This window comes from Wolffia australiana, chromosome 9 (genome assembly GCF_029677425.1).
Source record: "Wolffia australiana isolate 7733 chromosome 9, ASM2967742v1".
Taxonomy (NCBI): Eukaryota; Viridiplantae; Streptophyta; class Magnoliopsida; order Alismatales; family Araceae; genus Wolffia; species Wolffia australiana.
In genome coordinates this window covers 2068720-2092244 of record NC_135843.1, presented here as the reverse complement: position 1 = coordinate 2092244, position 23525 = coordinate 2068720, and the positions used below count along the sequence as shown (strand labels likewise).

The 23525-nt window shown below is 38.6% G+C and overlaps 1 pseudogene across 1 annotated transcript; it reads right to left on the bottom strand.

The window, feature by feature from the left end:
• Window positions 1-15753: 15753 nt before the first annotated feature.
• On the bottom strand, window positions 15754-22561 carry LOC144707877 (putative prolyl 4-hydroxylase 6; annotated as a pseudogene). Its single transcript, XR_013582569.1, has 9 exons — window positions 22445-22561; window positions 21959-22095; window positions 21547-21576; window positions 21367-21424; window positions 21148-21252; window positions 19151-19208; window positions 18875-19050; window positions 17156-17216; window positions 15754-16209 (listed from the first exon to the last, which is right to left on the bottom strand). The product of XR_013582569.1 is annotated as a putative prolyl 4-hydroxylase 6 (transcript).
• Window positions 22562-23525: the final 964 nt, after the last annotated feature.

Below are 23525 nucleotides of genomic sequence, written 5' to 3'. Positions count from 1 at the left end.
TCCATCTAGCTTTTTCTCTCCCTCCAGCTCTCCAGCTTTCGTTCTCTCCATTTGCTGATGTAACACGATGGGCCGGGATCGAGTGGCACGTGTTACACCAAAGGAGAAACGTACGAGTTGAATGCAAATGGGTTAAGATGATGCGGAAGCTTTGAAATTTAATAAGAAATACGAGAGGATACCATTGACTAGTGCGATGACCTGATAACAAAACAAAGTGGTCTAGGGTGGTGGACAGTAGTGTTCGCCCGTCCCGATACTGGTACCGGATGCCAGTATCGGGACAGATGCTGTATTGGATACCGGAAACGAAATTTCGGGTATTCATTTTTTTCGATATCCGGATACCGGATAACGGTATATGATATCAGTTGCTACAATGCCGATATCTGATACCGATATCCGTCTCGATGTTGTCATCCGCCTCCGTCTCAGGGGGAGGATGACGATATCGGATATCGGGTGTGATTATCGGATTTCAACATCCACATCGAAAGGATACTTAAAAATATTATTAATTTATATATATTCAGCGATTAACGTGGGCAAGTGAGTAATAGGAGAGGTTTTTGATTGCTTACACATCTCGTTTAATATATACAGCCAAATATTTCCAATTCCTCCCATATGGGATAACATGATTTGGGTTTGGTGTTAAACTCTGAATCCCTTTATCCCATTGGGAAGAAAATAGAACTTTTCACTTCTATTTATTGGACGATGTGATATTATATTAACTAATAAACAAATTTGAGGTCCATTAACTATAGCGAGTATAGATTAAAATATTATTCTACCATTTAATGTATAGTCGGACTCATTTACTATATACAGAGAAAGGTTTCTAATTTTTCCCATGTGGGATAACGGGATTCTGAGTTTACATTAACTTCGAATCATGTTATCCTATGTGGAAGAAAATAAAAATTTTTCACCCTATATATTAACTGAGATTGAAAATATATTAAAATCATTCGATGCTGATGTACGTAAGTCACATATTGATATGAAAAAGCTTTTTTCCTGTCGATACCAGATATCGATATCCGGATACCGGTTCTGATATCCGGATATCGAGTATCCGATACCCTTTTTTGTCCTAACCCCCATATATCCGGTATCGATATCCGTCTACATCTAAAGGACGGATATCGACCGATATCCGATATCCAATATCAGACACCATCCCGGTTTTCTATCGGATATCAGATATCGGTTGTCCGATATCAGATATCGGACGGATGGTTGGACGCAACCTCCTTCGAGAATTACCCTAATTCAATACCTACAACGTAAATTCTCTCTCACAAAATAGGTGGCTAATCCTATGCATTCAGAAAATTTAACGTCAACAGAGCAGTTGAAGGACGTCACTGAAAGACATAACAATACTGCAAACTAAGGGGGAAATGGTGTGACCTGATGGTCGGGGCCCGATGGCTGGACAAAGACGAGAACATTGATGAATTGGACGTCTAAGATGATGAAAGCTGGACAACAGCGGTGTGGGCGCAATTGCTCGGGGCAAGCGATCGCACAATTGTGGCAGAGACCAACTCGGTGGGTGTGTGCGGTTGTGCAGACGTACAGTACGAACACGCCTGCTTGAGCGCATGGCGGTGCGGATCGCAGTTGCATTTGGACTCAGTTGCGATGGAGTGCATGGCTGCGCGGAGCGCGCGGGGCGTGTATGGCTGCGTGGAGCACATGCGGCTGCACGAGGAAGGCATGTGGCAGGTGGGGGCGCACAGGGAGCGTGAGAGGCCCGCCGCAGCTCTGTGGGCAGGGAGGTGCGTGGGGATGCGCAACTGTATGGGGACGTGCAACAACACGCATGGCTGCGTAGGGGGGGGGGGCACGCGTGTGGCAGCACTGGGCGTGCAGTAGCACTGGTGGGGCAGCACAGATGTTGTGGCAAGGAGGCTGCTTGGAACGCGGCGAGCACATGCGTGGACGATGGTAGATACCTTTCTTGATGGTGCAGGAAAGGCGGTGAAGGGCAGGCGTCCAAGAACAGAGATGTTCTTGATACGACAACAAGATGCTCCATGAACTCCTTCGGATGACCAAGAAGTGGTTGCGGTCGACAGGGTTGGCTGTTCTTCCGGTGGAGGCAGCGGTTCGACAATGGTGAACACAGCGGTTGCGGTAGACGTGGGGCTTCTTTCTCGAATCTATCTAGGAAATGGTAAAGATAACTCCTGAGAGGGGGGGAGGCGGGACCTGAGATGAAGAAACTTCAACTTTTCAATTTTCAAATGAACTTCGAAAGGTCCTTTGGGCATGCCTCCCTTTATATAGGATATGGAGGTTGTCCAAACGGTCTGAGTTAGGGGAAAATGTCCAGAATGACGAGGACGTTTCCCTAATGGTCCAGTCAACACATACAAGAGAAAAGATGATAACGTTGAGGGCCCAAAACACAATGGCCTCCATACAATTTGTAAAAACGAAATGCAGAAAATAAAATCAAACTGCGAAGGCCTGTCGTTAGGCCATACACTTGAGGTTTGGATTCTTGGCATCAGCTCTAGTTTAACGCGGCGGCTGCTCATGAACTGTTGCCCGGTCTTCTGGATGGTCCTCCATCACTTGCTCTATCTCTTCTCCTTCGTCTTTATCTCCCTCCATCACTCTCTCTTCATCTAGCTCTTTTTCGCCCTCCAGCTCTCTCTCCCACCATATCTCTCTCTCTCTCTCCCTCTCTCTCCATCTAGCTCTCTCTTTTTCCCTCCAGCTCTCTCTCGATCTAGCGCTCTCTTTTTTCCTCCAGATCTCTCTCTCTCTCCTCTTTTCCCCTCAGTTATCTCTCTCTCTCTCTCCATTTAGCTCTCTCTTTTCCGCTCTCGCATTTTCTCTCTCTCTCTCTCCATCTAGCTCTCTCTTTTCCCTCTAGCTCTTTCTCTCCCTCCATCTCTCTCTCTTTATCTAGCTCTCATTTCTCTCAGCTCTCTCTCTCTCTCTCCATCTAGCTCTATTTTCCCCTCCAGCTCTCTCTCTCACTCCATCTCTCTCTCCATCTAGATCTCTATCTCACTCCATGTCTCTCTCCTCATTTATCTCTCTCTCCCTCCAGCTTTCTTTTTCTCTCTCTCCCCATTTAGCTCTCTCTCCCTCCAGCTTTCTTTTTCTCTCTCTCCATCTCTCTCTCTCTCTCTAGCATCTGAAATTTCTCCCACCCTTATTCAACCAGGATTATTTAATCTTGCAAGGTGCTCCTCACAAATTCACACAGGATTCCACTTTCCCATGCTTAACTTTGCAATTCCTTTCCATGAATCTATATATGTACCTATCTATCTATTTGTCTGTCTGTCAATCTATCTAACTATGAATTTATCTTTCTTTCTTTTTTCTTTCCTGCTTTCTATCTATCTATTTTTTATACAAACATATTCAACAATATGGACTGTGACAAAGACCTAGTTCAATATGCACCATTCTCCAATATCATATGAAGGAGATTTACATAAACATGAATGTTTATATGTGGTGATAAATATTTTTAGTCATCCCCTGTCCATGTAAAGTCATGAAAGAGTTGCTTCCTGTTTTCCTTGAAAATTGACATATATCTTATCTGTGTTAATAATTTTTAAGTTTCTATCCGGTTATTTGGTGTCTTTCCATGTTCATGGCGTCTTACAGATACCAATTAGATAGAAACCTAAAATTAGGGGTAAAATATCATCTTCATGAAATTTAATTTAATAAATAATATTTTTAAACATTTACTCATAAAATAATTTAATTCGTTAAAGATGAGCAAGGGTCGTCTTCACAGGGAAGAAATATTAGGGAAAGAGCTCTATCTATGGGGTGAATTTGAGAAGTTGAATGGGCAAAGATAGAAACTTAAGAAGATGGGACGAGTATAGTACTGGTAATGGATTGTTCTCAAGATAGTAGGACTAAAGTGTAAGAAGGTGTGAAGCGGTGATGGTGAGGTGAGATGACAGTTAAAACAGTTGATTTAGTGTTTAATGATTTAAGGCTTACCACATTTTGGTTTTATGCAATATAGGAGAATGGAAGACAAGAAGGGACAAGATGGCGGTGTTTATGGAAATATATGTAGCCGACAAACCAATCACACGTTCCACATCTCATTTTGTCTTCATTAATTAAACATATTCATTATAGTGCACATGTGATGCTTATAATGAAGTCCATGGATATATGATCAGAATTAGTGAATTATGATGAGATTGTAATACAGAGATCACTAGTCTTTAAGCATGTGCTCTAAATATTCCTATTGAAAGGAGACACGAGAAGGACATCGAAGTATCCAGATAGAACAACACTATCTAGCCTTACTCATATGATGAGTATGGCCATTCTCGTAGCCATTAGTGTGGAAACACTAATGATGTATAGTGGGTACTCTTTAGTGGAAAGAGTCCACTGAATTGATATGTATGAATCTCGGAATGGTATTATACCAAACTATCAATCAGGTTGACTCATGTCACGGTTGTGTAATTGGTCCTTTGACTTGAGACACCAAAGACGTCTTCTGGATTGACAATTATATTTTGACTATTGACTATGACCTACGTGCCCCTAATCATGGGATTCAAAATAGTCTTAGTTTGGGTGCATCAAGAAGTTCACGAAGACGATTGAGTGGTCAACATGGGATCATCCACCCTTGGTATAAGAGGTGACATCTAAAGGGAGATGATGTGATTAAGTCCTTGACCAAGGTAGTGAAATATCAGAGAAAAGTTCTCAATTAATATCTGAATTTATCAGGCATAACTCAAATGACTGATTATGATTTGATAGTTGATCATACCCTAAGTTTTCTTAGGAGCATCAAGTGGATGACAGACTCTAGGTACACAGTAATCAATGATGAACAGGTTTCACAAGTGAGTTGATACACACTCCTTTGTATCTGCTAGAGCATGAGGTTTAGCTTGGCACCCCACATGTTGGAGGCTCAACATATCGATTGGGTCAAATCAATCCCATGTTAATTAATCTATATGATGATATAGTTAATTGATTTGGAAGGCCAATAAAGGCTATTGGGCCACTGGAGTAGTTAACTAGACTAATGCATGGGCCTAGAGGGTCACACACAAAAGGTCTTTTGGATGTCGGAAGATAAAATTAAGTTTGGGGGTTTTTATGAATATGGGAATTCATCTAGGCCAGAATTATTCAGCAGCCTTCCCCTTCTTCTCCCTTCTCCCCACACCTCTTCTCCACTCCCAATGTGATCAAAACGGCGTAACGACGATGATGGAGATTGAATGATTATCGTCAACAAGAAGGAGGAGATTTGATGTGTCGAGGATTGCGTGAATACTTCTAGAGGCTGCACACTTGAGCAACTTGGCTCATCTCGCTCTTGGATCTAAGAAATCACATGCGCGATCTGAGTGACGGTACTTCATTTCGATGATTTTATTCATGTTTTTATTGATTTTGTTACATATTCTGCTACATGGAATCCTCGCCTTCATCCATATCAAGGCCTTCAGAACCCAATCGGCGTAAGACATTATGATGGGGGTCGTGAAAATAAGGTTGAAATAGAAGAATGTGATTTAGGTTTTCTTGAATAATTAAGCATGAGACTCGTTATGGGATCTTTATGATGTAGGTGATTCATGAAATGAATGATGGAGGATGATACTGGATAGTGGGGATGGATGTTGATGATGGATGAGCTACCTAAATGTGTTGAAACTTAATTAATGTAAAGCAAGAGGTTAACCTTAGATCCCTATGTTCTGCTTGGATAAAGTCATCTTCCTGATGCAAATAATACCCCCCAGGTCTCTTTTGACCCTATTCAAGCTCTAGAGACACCAAGAACTCTCTTGATGGACCTTTAAAACTTCACTTTCTTTCAATCTTCCTCTTTTGGAGGAAGTGAGCTTAAATATATATATTTTTTAAATATTGGGAGCTCAATTTATATATCCAACCATAGTAATGGATATAGGACATAAATATGAAGCTATCTTAGAATTTTAGCTCAATCGGAGTTATGAATCGTCAAATATCAAGCCTAGAAGTTGGACAATCCCTAGGTACTGACAATGCAATTGAAGCATGTCATCGCATCATGTAACGTCCGAGGGAAAAAGACAAAAAATAAGTTTAAATGTTTACTATTTAAATATACCTATAAATAAATATGGCGTGTCTGATGTAGGGAACCATCAGCGTGATCCCTTTGAAATCCAATGGCATATTGACAAGTGCATGCCACGCGAGCACGTGCGCGGCTTGTGTACACGTGGTGTCAAGTGTCTCCTGACACATGGGCACAACCGTCATCTTTTACCATTCAAAAAGAAACAAGAGCCATTATTTTAAGTCCTCGAGTATTGATCCCCACGCTGCATTAATTGCAAAAGGCATCCTTTTTTATATTGGGCCACATCACCCTACGCTGAAAAAAGTTAAAAGAAAAGAGTTAAGCATTAAAGGCAATTATGGATCACTAATGGTGATGCCATAATGGTTTACATTAATGTTTGGTTGATGACAACCATTAACCAAGTTTAATGATTAGTTGTCGCCAATCATTATCCCTAACCATGGTTGGCCGTCATTTGACGAATCGAATGACATGTTGCATTGTGAAAGAACTTAAAATAATATTTCAAAATTCAGATTAAATGAAATAAAGGCACACAAATTATAAATAAATATCAAATTTGACTTAGAAAAATCATATCTTCAAAATTTTAATGTCAAAAATTCAGGAAAATCATCTTTTGCCTCAAAAAATTGTTTTCTTGCAGAATATGTTTTCAACAAAGTCCTTAAAAGACATTAAAATGCATAAAATTTGAAGTGACAACCTAAAAATAAATTTAATTAATTTTAAGCTTGATAAATGAATACATAATTGATTTAATGCAAATAAACTTGTAAATATAGTCAATATTAACCTATTAAAAATGTGTGTCATCAGGCCCCAACTTAAATCATTGCTAGTACCTTAGCAATGGTATTTAAAGTCTCTTGGATTATCCATTCGCTTTATGATATTAACACCACAACCTCTAAGTATGAATATACCTATGTTTTGGTATATCACACATGAAAGACTATCTCTTGATTTTGGAAAGAGGAGGTGATCATGAAAATTGAAGCCTACTTCACGCCGGTTATGATATTATAGTCTAGTTGATGCTCTTTCTCATTTCTTCTTATCACTCGCTCACAGGTGGTGGCTCCTCACTAAATTTCCTCCTCCTGAAAGTGAAAGATAGTCATTATTCACTTCTGATACAACCACAGAATATCAATTAGTTGGTATGTGAAGTATAAATGATAGGCTTAGAATACTTGGATAGCTTATTCATGTGATAGATGAAAAATAAGTAGATGACACCTCACTCGAATGAGAAAAGTAATGATGATGGTATGCACCACCTAAACATGGATGATAAATTAATCAACAAGTCATAAAATATTTTGTAATAGATTTTTTAGGGGATAACAAAGGAAGGATATCATTAGAGAATTTTATCACAATGGGAAGAGGAGAATAAACTTGGGAGTAATCATATCATAAGCATTTAGGCCAATGGGGAATAAATTGGGTTAAATGGTGAGAGGTAAATTACGAGAAATGAGTGAAATGGATACACATAGGTTTCAAAGGTGTCCCAAGGAGAGTCGATTCTGTCCTTAAGATTTGAATACATGATTTTACCCGAAGAGGGATTCACTTAGTGGAGATGAAAAACTCTAGATATGATTCACAAATAGACGGGTGGATGATGAGTGGCTCACTTGGCATTCCCCTAAGATGATAGTACTTAAACCCTTTGATTTTTTGTTTTTGTTCCTCACCCTACCAGATATCCTAGTCACTTGTGAGAAAAATACATGAATCTAGTGTTGGGTTCTATGTCTTGGTTCAACCATGGAAAACATGGTTCCATGATGCGAAAGCATGTTAGTCAATTTATAATCGATCTATGAAATAATACATCACATGTACCTTATGGGGAACTTGTTCCACCCTTGACCTGCTCTCGTTGAAATTGTTCTAAAGCCGTTCACATGTCTAGCCTCAAGAAGTATCCACCCGATAATGTGATGCTTGGATCTTCACCTCCTCTTCTTCAACTCTCCTTGAAAATCTTGAAGATCTTATCACCATGAAGACACTCTCCTTGGTTGTGTGGACAACAGATCAGAGCGGCTCTTAATTCTGGCTGGCCTGGTTTCTTGAAATGAGTGACCCTTTCCTATTTATTATTACTAAAGTTTTTTCTCAAAAACCCCAAAAGGTAAAATATATTCACCAATGGCCCTCTAGGCCCATGTTTTATTCTTGTTAATAACTTTAATGGCCTAATAACAATTATTGACCAACCTTATTAATTGACTATATCAACCTATAGATTAATTAAGGATCTTAATTTAAAAGATAGGTTAAGTTTCTAGCCTATGGAGTGCCAAGCTACACCTTGTGTTCTAGAAGATACCGAGTAGTGTTTGAATTCTCTTATGGAACATTTATGTTACCGTATATGTATAATTTATCATCTCCGCAGGACTCTCAAATGACTTTTGAGTATGGATGATCATCAAACCCTAATCCATCATTCGATTAGTACTAATATGTAAAGATGATCATTGGAGAATGCCTTCTCCAATAGCCTCACTACCTTGGCGAGGGATTTGCTGCATCGTCTGCCTTTAGTCAATCTTCTCTTACATCAAGGGTGGATGATCCCCTATTGACCACTCAATCACCTCAGTGAATTTCTTACTAAAGCTGAGCTATGACTTGTTTGAATCCCATGATCAGAGGCTCGTAAGTCATAGTCAAAATGTGGTCATCCATTAACGATGTGTCCTTAGTGTCTCAGGTCAATGGATCACTTATACAACTATTACATGAATCAACTTGATTGACGTTTAGGTGTATTATAATCCTAAAAATGTGTGTAAATATATCGTTGCTTTGATGTTTAGACTTATACAATAAAATTCAAAAATACCCTTAACCACTAAATATAGAATATAAAGCAAGCAAGCGGTCGAACCACAGGGAGGCAGCAAGCAAGAATTTTATCCAATTTTTAATGAATTAATTCAAGGATGAATTAATTTTTCAATTAATAAACCTTAATTATACTTAATAATATTTTTAATTAATCAAAATCAAGTAAAAACTTAATTTTGATTTGGAATATTTCGGTCAAAAAGCTCAAGATGGAATTATTTCAATTATAAGATCAGATTAATTTGGATTATTAATTTCCCAATTATTATAAAATTTTAAGATAATTTTTGTGAATTAAAATTGGGAATTTAATAATCAAGAAAGGGTTTTGAAATTGGATGTCAAGATGGACGAATTTTTGGATGAAATTTTATATTTTGGGTTTTTATATATTGAATTAAAATTCCAAATAATACATTTTAAAATCTATAGAGAGGAACTAGACGAATTAATCTAGAGAGAGAAACTGAAGAATTTGGAGAAAATGTGAAATCCGACCTTAAGTTAAAAATCTAAAAATGCAGAATCATTCCAAGTCTATTTAAAACTAAAGATTATGAATCAGATCTCGAATCAGACTCAAAATGCAAGGTTAATTTCATTCAAAACAATATCTAGGGCATGTACATTTCGCCCATGCCTTGGCGTTTTAGAATCGTTCAAGAAGAAGTTCAAAATACAAATCAGAAACTTACAACTTTGAATGTAGGATCAAGATCTGTCGACTTCCAAATAGTCTTAAAATGTCCTTTCCTGATTGGATCTTTTATTCCTCTTAAAAATATATCCTAAAATGTCCTTTTCTGATTGGTCCATGCTTTAATTATCATTCCCCCCCTTTCTCGGATCGCGTTCGACACATTTTGCGCGCTTCAAACGACCGCAATCATTGGAAAGTGATTTGTCTCTTTAAACGGCTATAAAGAAGCCACGTTGCCCTGTACATTAAAAAAACAAAAAGCACTTTTAGTTGATCATAAGTGCACACTTTTTTTTTATCCGCTGCGTGCATTAAATGCACGCGGCGTATAAATTACGTGTGCCTAAAAAATGTTTCTCTTTTTAAAGTATGTGTTTTTCGGTAGTCGCGCGCATTAAATGGACGCGGCTAACCGACCATGTACGAGGTAGAAAAAATGCACGTGGAGATCGATTCTCTGTTGCATTTATTGCACAAAAAATTTAAAGAAAACATACCTTTCTCGCCGATCGTGCAACGTCATTGTTTCATGATTGGTTCATTATGGCATTGCGATGTGCGATGTCATAATGAGCCAATAATTGTTGGCGCTTCCAATCCTTCTCCCGAATTTTAGGGCGAATGACGTGGAGGCCAACTATTTAATACAAAATCGTAATTAAATATTAAATAAATTGATAAATATCAATTCTTTTAATTCTAAAATTATTTCATGACAAAATAATGGCCAGAAAATTATTTAAAAAGATGAAAAATTTCCAAAAAAATTAGGTAAACCCGTACCAACCTTTAGCCAAGTATTTAAGGCCTTGTTAAAAATATTTCTTCAATGAAATAAGGTTAAATACCATGTAAAAAAATGATAAAAATTAGAAATAATAGTAAATCAAAGTGTAAGTCATTTATCTCCATTTTTATATGATATCATGCAAATATGGTCATTAAAACACATAAATATAATGTAAAATTTATCAATTAATAATGTTAATTTGCATGTTATCAGTATAATTAAGGGATTCATACAGATCAATTCAGTGAATTCTTTCTCCAAAGAGCACCCCCTATATGTTCTTAGTGTCGCCACACTAATGACCACAAGATCAACCATGCTTATCATCTAAATAGGATCATCTAAATAGAATCACTAAGTGATGATCTGATCATAATTCACTAGGTCATTGCACTTATTCATCAACTTCATTATAAACATCACACTGGAATAATCATGAACTAATATTTTATTCAATGAACTTAAATAAACACGGTGACGTGATTTGACTTGACGGGCACATGATATCCATCATCTAAACCATGGCTTGTTTTGTATTATTAAGAGATATATTTCACATGCTACTCGAGCCTAACTTCTATAATCTTGTTGCTAAGATATGTGGTGAGTGATTCTCCAAGATGGTCATTGTTAAATTCATACATGTGAATGGTACCCCCCAACTTGAAAGGATGCAAGGAATAATTTTTTTGGAAATTTTTTTTTCCTTCCCCCTAACTTGAAACATGCATTGTCCCAAGTGCGAGAAAATAAAGACAACGATAAAATAAGGTGCTAACCGTGGTTCCGTAGGTCATGTGGTGTGGAATATGTTGGTACTTATTCTTGGAATATCAATATTAGACTTCCTAGAGAGATAATTTGGACGGGCATCAAGGCTATGCATATGATAGCCTATTAATGATTATGAAAATAAAAACAAAATGAGAAAGAATGTCAAATGTAAATGCCAAAAAGTTTAAATTTTCAGAATCAAATCTAGAAAATAAGAGGATTGATCCGTGCAAGATCATGTCATTGGCTCATCGTGTAGGTCCACCATAACTTCTTTCAATTGAGGTTTGAGTTCCAAGTATGGCTTCATTCTCTGACCATTTACTTTGAATTGTGATCCTGTATTTGGATCTGAAATCAAAACAACTCCATAATCAAACAGTTAAACGATAATAAATGGTCCATCCCAATGGTCCCTAAGCTTCCTTGGAAATAAATTAAATCATGAGTTATAAAGCCAAACTTTCTGATTTCCATAAAAAATCTCTGATTTCTTTTCCTGTCATGAAAAGCCTTCATCTTAGATTTATAAATCATCGAGTTCTCATGTACCTCTTTCCTCACCTCCTGCAGCTCCTGCAACTGCAAAATGAAGTGTTTCCCTGCAACTGCAAAATGAAGTTATAAAGCAAGGTTTAATTTCTGAATTGCACTATAAGCACGATGCTCGATCTCCACTGGAAGATGAAAAGCTTTACCAAATATCAGTCTTTAAGCGGGACATCCCAATGAGTCCATTATAGGTGGTTATATATAACCATAATGTACCATGTAATTGTTCACTCACATCCTTACCATCAATCTGTATGATATTTTTAAAGATCTTCTTGATTTCTGGGTGGGTACCTTTAACCTGGCCATTGGCCTAGGGATAGTAAGGAGTTGTCATCTTATGGTGAACCCCTTACTTCTTGAGAAGGGACCTGAAATGTTAGATATTAAAATGTGATCCACCATCCCTTATGATAGCTTTAGGACATCCAAAATGGGTTAATATATTTTGAGTTAAAAACTTTCATACTACTTTGGGATCATTTGTCCATGGGGGAATTGTTTCAACCCACTTAGACACATAATCAACTGCCATCATATTCATGCTCCTGTGATGATGGAAAGGGTCCCATAAATTCAATCCACCATAAAGCAAGTATTTATATTCCAATAATAGGTTTTAACGGCATAGCATCATTCTTTATAAGGTTCACCACAGATTGGCATTTCAAACAATTCTTTAAAAAATCAAAATCATCTCTAAATAAAGTTGGCCAAAAGAAACCACATTGAAGAACCTTAGAAGCTGTAGTTTTGGAAGAGAATGTCCCACACAAAATGATGAATGAAAAAATTCTGTGATACTTCTATGGTCTTCTTCTGGCACACATCTCAATATTTGAACTACACCCAAGTGAAAAAGTTCAGGATCCTCCCAAAAATAAAATTAAACTTTCTTAAGGAATTTCTCTTTCTCTTGCTTGTTTCATTCATGGGAATTCATCCTGAAATGAGATAGTTGACTATGTAAGCAAACCATGGGATTCTTTGAGTGCTAACCCTAAGTATATGCTCATCAGTACACGTGCCAACCAATGGTGCAACAGTGTTTTTTGATGATAAGTCACATTTATATTCATGAAAAATATTTCAATTAAACTTTAAAACCATACTCAGAATTCAAATTTATTCTATTTAAGAAAATATCCAAATAATACTTAAATGTCTATAATATGAATGTGTAATTATTTTAATGAAACTCAACACACATACTTCATGATAGAAAAGTGTTAAATCATCTTCTCTTTGTCAAAACATCAAATCTCCTAGTTTTCTACTCAACAATTGCTGACATCACTCGAAGATGTTCTCTTTGATCCAATCACGCTAGGAGAGGAGAGCATCCAAGGAGAGAAGGATAAAAAGCGCATTTCTGGATGAAATAATATCATGTGAATATTTTTGGGGCTTGTTTTTTAACCCTTGTGCCTATTTTTTAAAAAACCCCATAAAATTAATGACTACATGTGCCTAAAATTCTTCATCAGTTAAGGAATTAATTAACTTTATCTAATGTATAGATTAACTCATCACATATTCATCAAATCAGTATATATGTTGAGTCCCCCACCCAAGGTGCATAGCTACATCATGTGCTCAAGAAGGTGTTGGGTTCTAAGGTCCTTGATCTGTATGAAAGCTTACAATGATTTTTAGTGGAAAACTTAAAATGGAATCATAACACGATCAAGAAATATGAGAATCAAATCACATGTGCACGTATCACATTTGTGATTCCTTTGATCCTTGAGTGATTCACATCAAGATAATCATGTGTGAAGCCTCTAAATATCCATGTAATCCTTGGCTCATCAGATCTCCTCCTTCACCTTGACGACTCTGTTCACCTCTGTCATTGCTGTAACATCGTCCCAATCACATGGGAAATGAGAGGAACTATGGGTAGAAGGGAGAAGAAGGGAAAGGCCCTTGAAAAATATAGCCAAGGTTAATTTCATTCAGGGCATTCCCTTATTTATACGAAGTGGATATTTTTCATGAAAAAACCTAAACTTTGAGTATATCTTCCAACATCCAAAAGACTATTTTCGTGTATTACTCTAGTTAATGACTCCAACCGACTAGTAACCATTTTGGTCTTCCAACTTAATTAACTATCATCATATAAATTATTTAATGGAGGGTTGATGTAACCCAATTGATAGGTTGAGTCTCCAGCATGTGGGGTGCCAAGCTATACCTTGTGCTCTAGAAGATATTGAGGAGTGTGTATCGACTCACCCATGGAACATGTGCATCATTTTTTACTGTGTATGTATAGTCCCTCGTCCTCTTCACACTCTTTGGATGACTTAGATTACGGTCAACTGTCCAACCCTAATCGGTTATCAGAGTTAGTGCTGATGCGTTCAGAAATCATCAGAACACTCTTCTTTGATATTTCACTATCTTAACCAAGGACTACATTGTATTGTCTTCTTTGACTTGTCTCCTCTCGTACCGATGGTGGATGATCCCATGTCTTTGTGAACTTCTTAATGCTCGTGAACTAAGACTGTTTAGAACTCCATGATTATGAACTCATAGGTCATAGCAAAAGTACGACCTTCATTCCACAACGTCTTTGGTGTCTCAGGTGGAATGACCACTTACACAATTGTGACATGAATCCACTTGATTCACATTTTTGTGTAATATCATTTTGTAAATCATACAAATCAATTCAATGAGCCTTTCTGCTAAAAAGCACGCAATATCTATCATTAGTGTCCCCACACTAATGGCTAGGGGATCAGCCATACTCATCATATTAGTGATACTGACTTAGGTAATGCTCCAGTGTCAAACCCTAATTAGTCACCCTAGCTAATACAAATGTGTTTGAGATTTCCACTTCCTTGACCAATGACTTCATTGTATCATCTTTCTTGAGTCCCTCTCATCTTATATTGAGGGGAGACGATCTCACCTTGACTACTCAATCATATTCATGGACTTTGTTGCTGCATCCAATCTAAGGTTTATTTTAGTCCCATGATTAAGACTCTAAATCCCTTGTCAAAGCATAACCCTCCATCTACAAGATGTTGTTAATGTCTCAGGTCTATACAAAACCTATACAACCATGACATGAATCAACCTAGATAAAATTTAGGTAATATACTATACATGATTCATAAGGATCAATTCAGTAAACTCTTCCCCTGAAGAACACCCATTCTCTATCACTATTATATCGATATACTCATCATATGAGATGGATCAACCATATTGGATATCCTCATTAATGGATATTGGATCAACCATACTTATCATATGCGATGGAGAAAATACTGTTATTATCCTACATATAGGAATATTTAAAACATTTATTTAAACGTAGGTGATCCCTTTATCATTTTCTCATCATAATTCACTAATCATTGCATGCATTTCTTGTACTTCATTATTAGCATTGTGCATCATCATAATATATGAGTATTAATGAATATCAAATGCGATATTGGCTTATAATCCATATATGATTTCAACCCCTAGGTCAGTCAGTCAGCTAGTCCAACAAGACCTGTAGGCGCAGCTAGATGTGTGACAACCATGGGGTTAGGTCTGCTTCTGTGGGAAAACTGGAAAAGGTCGCATTTGTGTGATAAAGTTCACAGCTCATAGTGTTTTGCACAATGCTGTGAATGGACTGTGTGATACATAAAGAAGGATTATTCATCTACGTATTTAGAAACTTCCCCTTTCATGATGTTCCTTTCTTTCTTGGACAGGCAAGAAATCTAACTTGCTAAGCACACGCTATACAGAATCGCATGTGGACTAGATATTCATGGTGACATCATCTAAATTAAGGATAAACTACTGGATGACCATGATATTCAATAAAAGTTCATAAAACACCCTCAAATTTCATTACTTCAATATAAAATGGATTTGACCAATTACACAAAATTCAGCCATCATACAACCTCTCTTTGCTGGTTGACTAATCTTACATAGCTATTAAAAGATCAAAACACACAGAACATGTACATTAGAAAGTAAACTATTTTCTGGTTTGATATTTAAAAAGAAGGTTTTATTATTGTGTATGCGGATGCAAACCATAAATCATATACAATCATGGCTAGGAAGAGCACACTTTGCAGCTCTTGCGGCACAAGCCAAGCAATCTGTTGGATTTAATCATGAAAGAAGGGTTTTTGGTGCACTCACCAACGGCGGCCCATGTTGAACATAACTCATTCTTATCAACACAAGATGTGTCTAACGTGGCAGCCGTCAATTGGTCAAAGGGTCTGACATGGATCCACTTAGTGGCTGACCACTTCTGCCCTTCAATGACAGGGCAGCTGCCATGGAGGCTAAGAATATCCGGCGTGGCATTCAGATGAAGACTGAAGAACAGCAGCGCTTCTCCTTTCCTCGGCTTTACTGCCACCAATGAATGCTTGATATATTAAGGGTTCCATCTAAAGTCTCATATCTCTCTCGCTCTAAAGATTTATAAATATATATACATGAATCCACCCATCTATGGATTCATCTATCCATAAATCTCTCCCTCTGTTCTCCACTTTTCCCTAACTCAATGTATTTAAATACATTTATTCCCTTATCTCTTTATATCCATGTATATACCCCTCTTGGTAATGTTTATTGATCTCTCAATGTACATAAATGTAAACACATGAATCTTTATCAATATCAATGTATATAAGTCCATCCATAAATATATCAAAACACTTGCCTTGGCTTCACGGCCACTAATGAATGATAAAATGGATTACAATGTTGTGTTGATTCCATCCAAAGTCCCATCACTAACTCAATATAAATTGTATACTAATCCTTCAATCTAAAAATACTTATCACTCCATTATCCATAATTCTCTGATTCAATGTAAATAACTTCATTGGATCTATCCAACCATCCATTCACGTATATCTCTCCCTTTATCTCTCTATATATCTCACGGTATTATTTTCTCTCTAAGAATTCATCTTTATCTGTCAGTCATCCTCTTAATATCTGTTTGTCTCAATGAATAAATCTCTGAATTCATACATGTAAATACAATCATGTTTGTCTATGTCGATGGCTATTGGTACATCCATTGATACTTCTCCTCTCATATATATACATATGAATCCATCTCTCTCCCTAATTATTTTCTCTATCACCAAGTTTATATTTATGTATTTACCCATCCATCCATTTCTCTCCAAATCTAGTTTCTCTCGAAATCTGTACACATATATATATATATGTATTCCTACATAAGTAACTCTGTATTATCAGTATCTCGTTAGATATATATCTATCGCTATCAATAATCTACACAGAATTTCTATCTCTCTCTCATGGTGAATGACTTACCTGCATAACCTTTCTTGGCGCAATCTGACCAGGTGTCATCCTTCTCTTGGGAAGTTTTCATCTGGAACACACATTTATAATAGAATTTCAAGTCCATCAGCAAAGTATAGCTGAAGACCATTGGCAAGATATAGTGTCTATGTATAGAGAGAGAGAGGGAGAGAGAGAGTGAGAGGATAGACAAATAGATTGAGAGAGAGTGAGAGGGAGGGAGAGAGAGGATGAGAGGGTGAGAGAAAGAGATAGCAAAGCATAGAGAAAGGGGGAGATAAAGAGATAGCAGGACAGAGAGAAAGTGAGAGGGAGATAAAGAGAGAGAGAGATAGGGAGAGAGAGAAAGAGATTACAAGAGAGAGAGAGAGATTGCGCGCGTGCCAGAGAGAGAGAGAGAGAGAGGGAGAGAGAGAAAGAGATTACAAGAGAGAGAGAGAGAGAGCGCGCGCGCGAGAGAGAGAGAGAGAGAGAGAGAGAGAGAGAGAGAGAGAGAGAGAGATTGTGTGTGAGAGAGAGAGAGAGATTGTGGGAGAGAGGGAGGGTGAGAGAGAAAGATATTGCAAGAGAGAAATAGAGAGAAAGAAATTGCAAGAGAGAGGGCGAGAGAGAGAGATTGCACGCGTGCCAGAGAGAGAGAAAGAGAGAGAGGGAGAGAGAGGGAGAGAGAGGGAGAGAGAGAGAGAGAGAGAGAGAGAGAGAGAGAGAGAGAGAGAGAGAGAGAGAGAGAGAGAGATTGTGAGAGAGAGGGAGGGCGAGAGAGAAAGATATTGCAAGAGAGAGAGAGAGAAAGAAAGAGATTTCAAGAGAGAGAGACAGAGAGAGAGACGAGATTGCGTGAGAAAAAATAAGCCCAAACTAGAAAAAAATAAAGAGGGAGAGAAATATAGAGATTAAGGAATGTAACAAATAAGAAATAGTTCGAGAAAAAAACAGGAAATCGGGGTATGGAAAGAGCTATCTATAAATGTAAAGATTGAGAGGAAGAGAGATAATGTGATACATAAATAGCTAGAGATACAGATCAGGGAAAATACAGAAAATGATGGATAGATAGATACAGATAAATATAAATACATATCGAGAGAAAAAATGATAAAGATTTTTGAACGGAAATAGATGGAGATAGAGTGAAGAAATCATGACAGAGAAAGAGCTAGAGATGCCAGTATAGGTAGGATACAGATGCAGATGACGATAAACAGAGCACTACAGATAAAGATCCAGATGCATAAAGAGATAGAGAGAAGGGTAGAGATCAAGAAAGTAAGAAATATAGAGATGGATAAGGACACAGATCCAGACAATAAAAAACAGACAGAAACATATCCAAATCTAGATAATAAATAGATAGGTTTCGAGAAAAACAAAGAGACGTGGATAGGAAAAGAACTAGAGAGGGATATATATAAGGACACATATAAGGAGATGTTGACACAAATCCAAATAATGAAAGAGATGCAAATAAAACTACTGATCAAGATTGACATAGCAATACAGATTAAGATTGCGATTAAGATATAGAAAATAAAGTGATAAAAATAGAGATACAAATGAAGATAGGGATAGACATAGAGATAAATATAGGGAAAGATAATGAGATAGAGGTTGAGTTGAAGATAGAGGTAGAGGTAGAGTCAAAGAAAGAAAGAGACATAAAGAGAGAAAGAGACATAGACATAGATACAGATAGGGATAGAGATACAACGACATAGAGGCGACACCTACCTCAGAGTTGGGAAAGGCAGTTTCGCCACCCTTGACAACATCGGAGAGGTACATGAGGACAGTGGCAATCCTGTGCCCCCCTCGCGCTATGTTTACCTTGTTAAGGAAGTAATCACAGTGAGGCTCATACTTCTGTCAGATCTCATAATGTAGAACCTGGATAGCTTCTCCATCCTCTGAAATTGAGAAATTCAATGGTGTCCACTCCATAATTAACCACAATTCAAATATTAAGTTTTACCATTCGCTTTGTTAGAGAGCCTGGAATATGTTTACCTTCAGGAAGGAAGGTCCAAGATGCAAGTCTGCGCTCTATCCTGGAAACCACTTCGTCCTATTAGGAATTCATTGAGGTTAGAGAACAAGTTAAAGACTAGGAATTACGCTCTTCATTGGTTTTGTGAGAGAGATAAATGCATGTACACGTAGAAAAGAAAGAGGAGAGATAAAGACATGTATGGAGAGAAGAGAGAGAAAGACATGTATGGAGAAAAGAGAGAGAAACACATGTATGGAGAGAAGAGAGTGAGAGACAGGTATGGAGAGAGGAGAGAGAAACAGGTATGGAGAGAGGAGAGAGAAACAGGTATGGAGAGAGGAGAGAGACACATGTATGGATAGGGTTGGACATTTAGGACCGAGGACCGGTTTGACCCCGCTGAACTAGGACCATAGGTCTTCCATTTGAAGGTGTCTCAATTTGTCAAACAAGTTTAGGTCCAAGGGTCAAACCGGACCAGAACCTGAAGTATATTATTTAATATTTTTTATAAATTTCTAAAAAATTATAAAATTCAGAATCAGACCAAAGTTTAGATAAAGTTTAGGTCTTTGCTAAAAACCCAGACCAGACTGGGACCCTCAAACCCTTGGAATGGATAGAAGAGAGAGAAAGACAGGTATGAAGAGAGGAGAGAGAGAAAGACAGGTATGAAGAGAGGAGAGAGAGAAAGACAGGTATGAAGAGAGGAGAGAGAGAGAGAGACAAAGTATGGATAGAAGAGAGATAAAACAGGTATGAAGAGAGGAGAGAGAGACAGGTATGGATAAAAGAGAGAGAAAGACAGGTATGGAGAGAGGAGCGAGAGAAATACAGTTATGGAGAAACGAGAAATAGAAATACATGAATGGATAGATGTAAGGCCCCTAAGTATGTGGCATTCCTATACAGGGGCCTGCGTGCTAACTATGGGGACTTGTCCGTGTGCTGGACTCACAATTTAGAGACTGATTCCTTAAGTGCAACGATACACCACGCACTACGGGTGATAATGCCTCACCTTGATCTTTAAAACCATTGCCCTTATGGTGCGCATGCTTGTCGATGCTCAAATGCGGCGGATCAAGAGAAGCTCACGCATGTTGGGCGCGTGGGCTGCCGAGAGCGCACGTGCATGGGTGCCAAGCACAGCGCATGCGCGTGGGATGCACAGGTTGGGCGGCGGTGCCACAACACTGCGCACGGAGTTGTGCGGGTGAGGTGCGTGGCTGCGCGCGCGTGCCATGCGCATCGCCTGTGTGGGGTGCGGGGCAGGATACATTCTACCAGGAGACTAAGGCATTGGCGCATATAGAGAGTGCCAAGACAGCGGGGGTGCGTGGCGCCCCCGCGGGTAGCACTGGGCGCGACGCCCAACTTGAGGCGTGGAGCATGGTGGCGTCTGGGTGGACCGTGCACGATAGGTGTCAGTGCAGGTGCTACCGGCATGTGGAGGATCACTGATGGCCGAGTGCCATGCCCACGGGCGCTCGGCGCCCGACCTGGGGCACGCGTGTAGCGACAGGACCAGCGAACACGCGTAGAGTAGCGTGCCTCACTGCATAGGAGCGACACTACCAAGGCACGTGGTGCCTCTTCTCGTTACTTCGGTATCTTCCCTTGTGTTCCCCCGTGTAATGTCCATGACTACAATATAACCTCTTTACGATATGAATGCAATGATCTTATTCCCCTACGAGGCTGCGTCCCCACCTTCTCCACTAACCCCTTTTTTGTAATCTTAAGCTATTGCAAAGACTTCCACTATAACAAGGCAAGGCTGCTCAATGTTCTGCCCCAAACACTGAGGCTAGCACGCGTCAAATTCGAGCATTGTTCCTAGCTAGGGATTTGACCGCGTGACATTAGAGGAGAGACAAAGCCAGGTATGGAGAGAGGCGAGAGAAAGACAAGTATATATAGAGGATAGAGAAAGACAGGAATGGAGAGAGGAGAGAGAATGACGGGTATGCAGAAAGGAGAGAGAAAGACATGTATAGAGAGAGAGAGATACCTGGCGCCTGTTCAAGAACATGCCGGAGCTGGTCCTGATTTCACTCGGAACGCCCTTTCCTGTCTGATGGTCAGCCACCATTGATTTCTCCAATTTATCCTTCGCCTGTTCCAACAGAAGAATTTCTCTTCATTCCACCCCACAATTCACTCAACTCCAGAAGAAAATAAGAACAAGAACTTCAAAAACAGAGAACAAATCCATCTCTTTCTCTCTCACCAATTCGATGAGATGATCGCATTCATCAGATGAAAGAAACCCCTCATACAGAAACGCCCTGCGCCAAAAAAAAACAACAGACCATATCAAAGGAACAATTATAAACAAAAATATAATCATCGGTGTAATCAAATTTAAGCGCCAGTGGATCGATAAATTCAAAAATGGAAGAACAGTCACCTGGGATGCCACGAAAGCCGGGTGACTCGCCTGAGATCAACCTCCCTATACAGCAAAAATTAGCGAAGAACATACATGCTAAAATAAATGAAATAAATGAATGAAAATTTTAATTATCCCAGTAGAATTGGATTAAGCTAACGTTGGATTGAATCATTCGGAATTTTTCTATTTCTGAAGAGACTCGCGATAAAACCAAATCCCCATAAATTACATTATACCTAACACTCCAATTCATAATTCGAACTGTAGAAGAACACTAATCTATTTTAAAGCGAACGCTTCCTTGTCCAAATTAAAAGAATAACACGTCAATCAGCCATCATTCCCGGAGATTAACACTCATGAAACCGCGGGAAAAAACGCCAGATTCGAATCGGACGAAATAAAAAGCAAAAAAAAAGGAAGCTACCCCAATTTATGGTCGGCAGGCCTCTGTCGGAGATCAAAATTAGACTCAGCGTGAAGAGGAAGAGTACTGCCAGAAGAGCGCTGAAGAAGATCCGCTGTCGAGATCGCATCGCCATCGGAGGAGAAGAAGACGACGAACTGTTCTTAGCAAGGTCAACGCTAACACTCGAGCCGTTATTTAAACTCCCTCTCACTAGTCAGTGCAGTTAACTTCTTGCTCTGCTACGAAGCGCTACGCACGAAGCCCCTACGCTGCGTGGCGCGTTGACTTGCGAGGTAATTGGACTGCGCCGCTTCGCACGGAGTCGGTGCGACGCGTAACGCACGGGTCTTTCTGGATAGATCTGGAAGGCCCCTTGCGTTGACATTTGGAGTTTTGGCCCCATCTAAAATTCTAGCCCACTAATGATTACAATGGCGGAGACGAGATCCTAAGTTGACCTGCTGTGCACTGCGGAATTTCGTCCTAAGTGGGTGAATTTCTGACTGCCCCAAACCCGTAGGCCGGCACAGAGAGCGTATGATGGGCAGAAATCTGAACCGCTCGCTGTCCTAAATCGCCCTTGCCACGGCACGCTGGGCAGTTCAGGTTTCCCCCCTTCATCTATAAAACTATTTATATCTATATCTATATTCATCTCTATCTCTATCTGCATTTATAAAACTATTTTTTCTGAAATTCTATCTTTATCTATGTCTATCTCTATCTCTATCTGTATCTTTATGCCTATCTCTATCTCTATCTATCTTTACCTTTATTTCTATCTCTACATATATCTCTACCTCTATCTATATCTTTCTCTATCTCCATGTCTATCTTTATCCATGTTTATCTTTATCTCTATCTGTATTTCTGTCTTTATCCATGTTTATCTTTATCTTTATCCATGTTGATCTCCATCTCTATCGATCTCTACCTCTATCTTTATCTCGATTTCTGTCTCTATCTCCGTCTCTATCCCTATTTCTTCTTGTATCTCTATCTCTATCTATATCTTTCTCTATCTCCATGTCTATCTTTATCCCTATATATATTTCTGTCTTTATCTCCATCTCTATCGATCTAGATCTCTATCTTTATCTCAATTTCTGTCTCTATCTCCGTCTCTGTCCCTATTTCTTCTTGTATCTCTATCTCTATCTATATCTTTCTCTATCTCCATGTCTATCTTTATCCCTATATCTATTTCTGTCTTTATCTCCATCTCTATCGATCTAGATCTCTATCTTTATCTCAATTTCTGTCTCTATCTCCGTCTCTATCCCTATTTCTTCTTGTATCTCTATTTCTATGTTCATCCCTTTCAATATCTATTGCTTTCTCTTTCTCTACTTCCATCTCTATCTCTATCTATTTTTATATCTATCTATGTCTATCTCTATCTCTTTCTCTATCTATCTTTATCTCTACCTCCACGTTTATCTCTACCTCTACGTTTATCTCTATCACTGTCAATATCTCGATCTATCTCTATCTCTATTTCTACAATTATATATATGCATCTCTACAGCTTTCTGTATCTCTGTCTCTATCTTAATATCTAGATCTAATACTACCTCTATCTATA